The sequence below is a fragment of the Colobus angolensis genome, unplaced genomic scaffold (assembly GCF_000951035.1).
Source record: "Colobus angolensis palliatus isolate OR3802 unplaced genomic scaffold, Cang.pa_1.0 Scaffold63, whole genome shotgun sequence".
NCBI classification, from domain to species: domain Eukaryota; kingdom Metazoa; phylum Chordata; class Mammalia; order Primates; family Cercopithecidae; genus Colobus; species Colobus angolensis.
Genome location: NW_012119932.1, coordinates 798,834 through 804,784, shown reverse-complemented (window position 1 = coordinate 804,784; position 5,951 = coordinate 798,834).

Here is a 5,951-nt window from a genome sequence, read left to right as displayed (position 1 = left end):
AAAAAAAAAAAAAGAAGGGATGTAAGTCAATTTTTACTTCTGAGTACCCTCAGACAAAGCCCTCGATGACACCCTGGCCATCCACTTGCTACTACTCATCACACTTATAATTATGTTTTAAATTCCTTCCCCACTAGATTGTAAGTCCTAGGAGGGCAGGAAGCAGTAATGTGCTAGTAAACGTTTAACAAACCACTGTCCAGGTTTGCTGTTTCTTCAGTTTGCTGTCTCCCGAAAGTACAAACATGCCAGCTACTGGCTGGTAAAATTCCTGCAAATATAACAATAGACTCTTGCAAGCTGAGTAGGCATCCTGGGGCAGCAAAGGGTTGGCAAGGACCATGTTAGTTATCACCGTAAAATCCCCAGCACTGGCACTTGGTGTGTGCCCAACATTTCTGTTGAATGAATGGCTATTCTTTTCAAGTTGAAGTTTCTGGAAAGGCATGTTTCTTTTTTTTTGAGACGAAGCAGGGACCCCTCTTAGGGGACTGTGGGCCTTCCATCCCAATCATGGAAATAAAGGGAAATCTTGAAATCTTTCAAGGGAAATTCCAGACACCTAGCTAGCCCTGAGAAGTAGATGAGCAACTTCCTAAGCGAGAACGTAATGAAGCTGCCTCCTTGTCTGGGGTGACACCCAAGGTTTGTTGTGTCATGGCTCCAGAGAGCAAGGATGCAGACACACAAAGAGTGAGGTTAAGAACAGAAGTTTAATGGGTGAGAGAAAGCGAATAGCTCTGTGCTAGAGAGGGGGATCCCAGAAAAGTAGATTGCCAATCTGCAGTGAAATGCAGAGGGTTTTATAGATGAGCTGGCAGGAGGTGGTGTCTGATCTATACAGGGCATGAAAAACTGTTCAGGACCAGGTGTGCCATTTGCATAGGGCATGAGTCTCTGGCAGCCCCTACCCCAGTCTTTTATTATGCAGGCAGGTTTTCAGCCTGAGCTGCGCCATGTTGCCCATTTCTTTCTTACTGTACACATGCTAACAAAAAAGGGAAGATGGAGCTCCCAGGGTGGACATGCCTGGCCCCCAGGTACCCCTTTTCTATTGACACAGCTGCTGGCATTCCCCCATGAAGCTTCCAGCTTTTTTATCTATGTTTGCGGCTCAATCTTTCAGGCTGCTGTTTGTTAGAAAAGAAATGTTTTTGGGAGCTGCCCTTTGTTAGAAGGGTAGTTCTGCCAACGACTCTTCTGCCCTATCTGACTAAATAATTTCTATCTCCTGGTATCAGTAATAGTATACTAAAACAACAGTTAAGGAAATTAGAGTCACTGGATGTCTGGTTCCCTATAGGAACTAAAAATAACATATTAATATATGTCCCTGAGTTGTTCTTCAGAAACCCGGACTCCCAGCAAATAGATCTGCCAGCACATAGGCCTCAGATAAGGGGGAAATGAGGACTGAACTCCGACCGTCCTTCTTTGTTCTAAATTTCTTCCTGAGGGGCCTGGAGGAAGTCATGTCCACAAGCCACAGCTAACATTCTTTTCTGATGCTTCCAATTTTTTAGGCAAAGCTTCTTTTCCTTAACCAGTAGCAAATTGGAAAATCTTTTCCTTAACCAATTGCAAATTGAAAACCACCTATGACCTGTAAGCCCCCTGCTTCCAGATATCTCACCCTTTCAGGCCAAATCAATGTGTAACCTTAATGTATTGACTTTTGCCTGTCACTGATTTCCTGCTTTCCTGAAAATTTTCGCTTCCTTTAAACATCCTTGTTTGCAAGCCATTGAGGAATTGGGTCTGAAGTGTAAGCTGCCCTATTCTTGATTCTCCTTGCTTAGTGCTTTGCAAAGAAATGTCCTCCTTTTCCAACTGCAAGATCTCAATGTGGATGTTTGGCCTTATTGCGCCAGATGAGCGGACCTCAGTTTGGTTCTGCAACATTGTGATCTTGTACTTGATCGGGAAATTGTACTCCATATCTTCTTGATGCTAACAGTCTGGGGCTGGGGAAAGCTGCAAAGGAACACAGGGAGTTCCATGTCCTCTCCGGGAGCTCGTTGTCACAAGCTCATCTACGCAGTTGTTGCCCAAACACTCACCATTGTGTATGATCTTCTCAGGAAATATGGCTGAGAGGGGATGAATAAAATACAGCTATGCTTTATGTCCTTCAGGAAAAAGCAAGCTAACATGCTGTATTTATTAGGACTTAGTCCTTGCAAATGATGTTTGATTTACTACTCTTAAATTTCATAGACTCAGTCAGCATAGTTCCCAAAAACTTAGCTAGGATCTTCGTTGGAGACTCTACCACCCTCCCTTTATATCTAATATGTAGAGGATTAGAAAAAATGGCATAAGCCACACAAGACAGCACCCTGGGCACTGCCTACTACTGATTACTTATGATCATTATTATTGTCCTCATTATTGTCATAAGCATATGCGCCCATCTCCTCCATTGGATTATGAGACCCTAGGGGAAAAAAACTGATGATTTTTCTGTGTGTTCTCCTATGCCTTTTCCATATGGTTCCCTCAATAAGCCCCCACACTAAACATATCTTCTCATGAAATGTATCTCCCCATAGTGAATTGACTGTACTGTCTCATCAAGGCAGATGGCCTCACACTGTTTAGGAAATAGCCAACAAAATCAACTTTTAGGAATCTGATTGTTACAAGTACATTTAACTGTGCCTTATATGTCCTCCAGATTTATAGGTAAAATGGGAGATCCTACAAATAGCCATACGCTGGGCTTTAGTCTAAAAATTCTCAGCTACTCTTTCTCATTTCACAAGTCATATTTCTCCTCCTTGTTAAGAGTAGGGACTACAAAGCCAGACTGTCTCAGTGAAAATCCTGGTACTGCCTTGGTCAACTTATTTAACCTCTCTGTGTCTCTGTTTTCTTATTGGTAAAATGAGAGAAATAATTATATCTACCTCCTTGGGCTATTGTGAAGATTAAATGTTGTGATGTGTAGAAAGTGCTAAGACAGGCCAGGCTCAATGGCTCATGCCTGTAATCTCAGAACTTTAGGAGGCTGAGGCAGGAAGATTGCTTGACCCCAGGGGTTTGAGACCAGCCTGGGCAACATAGTAAAATCCCATCTGTATTTAAAAAAAATACAAGAATTAGTTGGGCATGGTGGCATATGCCTGTAGTCCCAGCTACTTGGGGGACTGAGGTGGGAGAATTGCTTGAGCCCAGGAGGTCGAGGCTGCAGAGAGCCTAGATTGCACCACTGCACTCCAGCCTGGGTTACAAAGTGAGACCTTGTCTCAAAAAAACAAACAAAAACCACTTTTCTCCCATCTTAAAATTATTTTGAGATATGATTGATTTATTACCTGGGTGTGTCTTAGCTTTTGTGTATATTTATGATCGTTCACGTTAGGCTCTACAAATCCTATTTAACCAACATTTGATGCCTGTTAAAGGCTTGTGGGTTTTAGCTGGAAAAAGTCACTGCCCTTCTGTAAAATGTTATTTGAAATGTATCTGGACTTCAGTAGCACAGATCATGCTTGAAAATGAAGATCTCTACGTCCTTTAGAATTAACTCTAAAAGGTGTTTTATAATGCTTGAAGTGCAAATGATCTATCAGAGTGGATAAAAATGCATTGCACAGATAGATGGCATCTTTTGAAAATGTGTTACTTACTGTAACTGTCACCCAGCCTCATTTGCTGTGGTCAATGGGGACATTCTCTGAGTAGATACATAAATGAAACAGATCAAATGAGACATTTCACACGGAAAAAGTGTGTTGTAGTGAAATGAGAGTGGCCTGGAAATCAGACTGGAATCCTCATCTTGACTGCTATTAAACGTTGTGTGATCTTGTGCAAGGCTTTTCACCTCTGTGGGGGGTTGTTTTCTTCATCCATAAAAGATGGTGATTTGATGAGACAGTTTGTAAAGTCTTTCTAGTTCTATGATGCGATCCTATTCAGCACCATCATCAGCCTCAGAAATACCTGGATTTAATGAAACCAGGAAGGCAGGACAAACTGATGTGTGTGTATGTGTGTGTGTGTGTGTGTGTGTGTGTGAGTGTGAGTGTGGGACAGGTTTTTGTTCTGTTGCCCAGGCTGAAGCACAGTGGTTCAATCATAGTGCACTGCAACCTTGGACTCCTGGTCTCATGAAAGCCTCCCACCTCAGCCTCCTGAGTAGCTGGGACTACAGGCACATCCCACTATGCCCAGCTAATTTAATTTTTTTTTTTTTGTATAGATGAGTTCTCGCTATTTTGCTCAGGCTGGTCTCAAACTCCTGGCATCAAGTGATCCTCCCACGACCTCAGCCTCCCAAAGCATTGGAATTACAGGCATGCACCACTGTGCCCAGCCTGAATTTTTATTAGTTGATGATGTGCTCGGAGTTTATTTTTCTCTTTCTGTCTCTAACTGACTTATCTAATGTAATAAAAAAAAAAACCTTCTGTGGTGCCTTCTATTGGTCTCATGAATTCAAGATCAGATGTATTAGAAGATATATTTGTAAGTCAAATGAACATTTTTTTTCATTACTTAATCATAATAGATTATTTTAAAGCCCATCTTCTGGCTCTGCACGTTAATAGATCATAACAACTAAGTGGACCTTGTTTAGTTTCCTAGTGCTGTACGTTTCTGTTTTTGAGATAAGATGGAGCATTCTCATTCTGAGATGAACATTCATTCATGCTTTACTTATTTACATCTGTAAATGTTACTGACATTTGATAAAGTTTCAAGGACTAAAATGCACAGTTCTCAACAAATTCAATGCAAGTAGCAACGTATTGGTTTTTATTGCTTAATGCTCTGCCCCCATCTAAAGTAGTTAACAGTACTTTCTGCAAGAGCCCTGGAGAAGGACACTGTATTAGTCTATTCCCACATTGCCAGAAGGAAATACCCGAGACTCCATGATTTATAAAGAAAAGCGCTTTAATTGGCTCATGGTTCTGCAGGTTATACAGGAAGCAGGGCTAGGTAGGCCTCAGGAAACTTACAATCATGGCTGAAGGCAAATTGGGAGCAGGCATGTCTTGCGTGGCAGAAGCAGGAGCGAGGGGTTGGGGGAAGGTGGTACACATTTTTAAACAACCAGATCTCCCAAGAACTCACTCACTATCACAAGAACAGCACCAAGGGGATGGTGCTAAACCATTCATGAGAAATCCACCCCCATGATCCAATCACCTCCCACCAGGCCCCACCTCCAACATTGGAGATTACAATTTACATGGGATTTGGGCAGGGCCATAGATGCAAACCAGATTCAGCAACTTCAACATTTCTCTGTGATCCTCTGTGTATCCTCCACATATGTAGACACTGTGAAGGGATAGCTTCTTATTTCAGCTCTTTTAAAATGGTATGTACTTTCTGGTTAGAAAAATATTTTAAATAATATTTGTTTCTGATTATAAAATAATACCTGATTACTATAGAAACTTGAAAAAGTATTTGTAACTAATAAGAAGTACCAAAATTACTTGGAACCCCACCAATTAGAGATGACTACCTTTAATATTGTGGTACATTTTGTCCCAGTTTGCCGTGTTTTTCTGTATTCATTTGTACATGCATGTGTGCACATGTGTGGTTTTTCTTTTGTTTTGTTTGAGACAGGATCTCACCCTATCACCCAGGCTGGGCTGTAGTGGCCCAATCATGGCTCACTGCAGCCCCAACCTTAACCTCCTGGGCTCAAGTGATCCTCCCACCTCAGCCTCCCAAGTAGCTGGGACTAGAGGTGTGCATCACCACACCAAGCTACTTTTTAAATTATTTGTAGAGACAGGGTCTCACTATGGTTCCCAGGCTGTTCTCAAACCCCTGGGCTCAAGCAATCCTCCTATCTAGGCCTCCCAAAGTATTGGGATCACAGGCATGAGGCACTGCACCCAAATTCGTGGGTTTTTTTTGGTTTGTTTTGTTTTGTTTTTGAGACGGACTCTTGCTCTGTCACCCAGGCTGGAGTGCAGTGG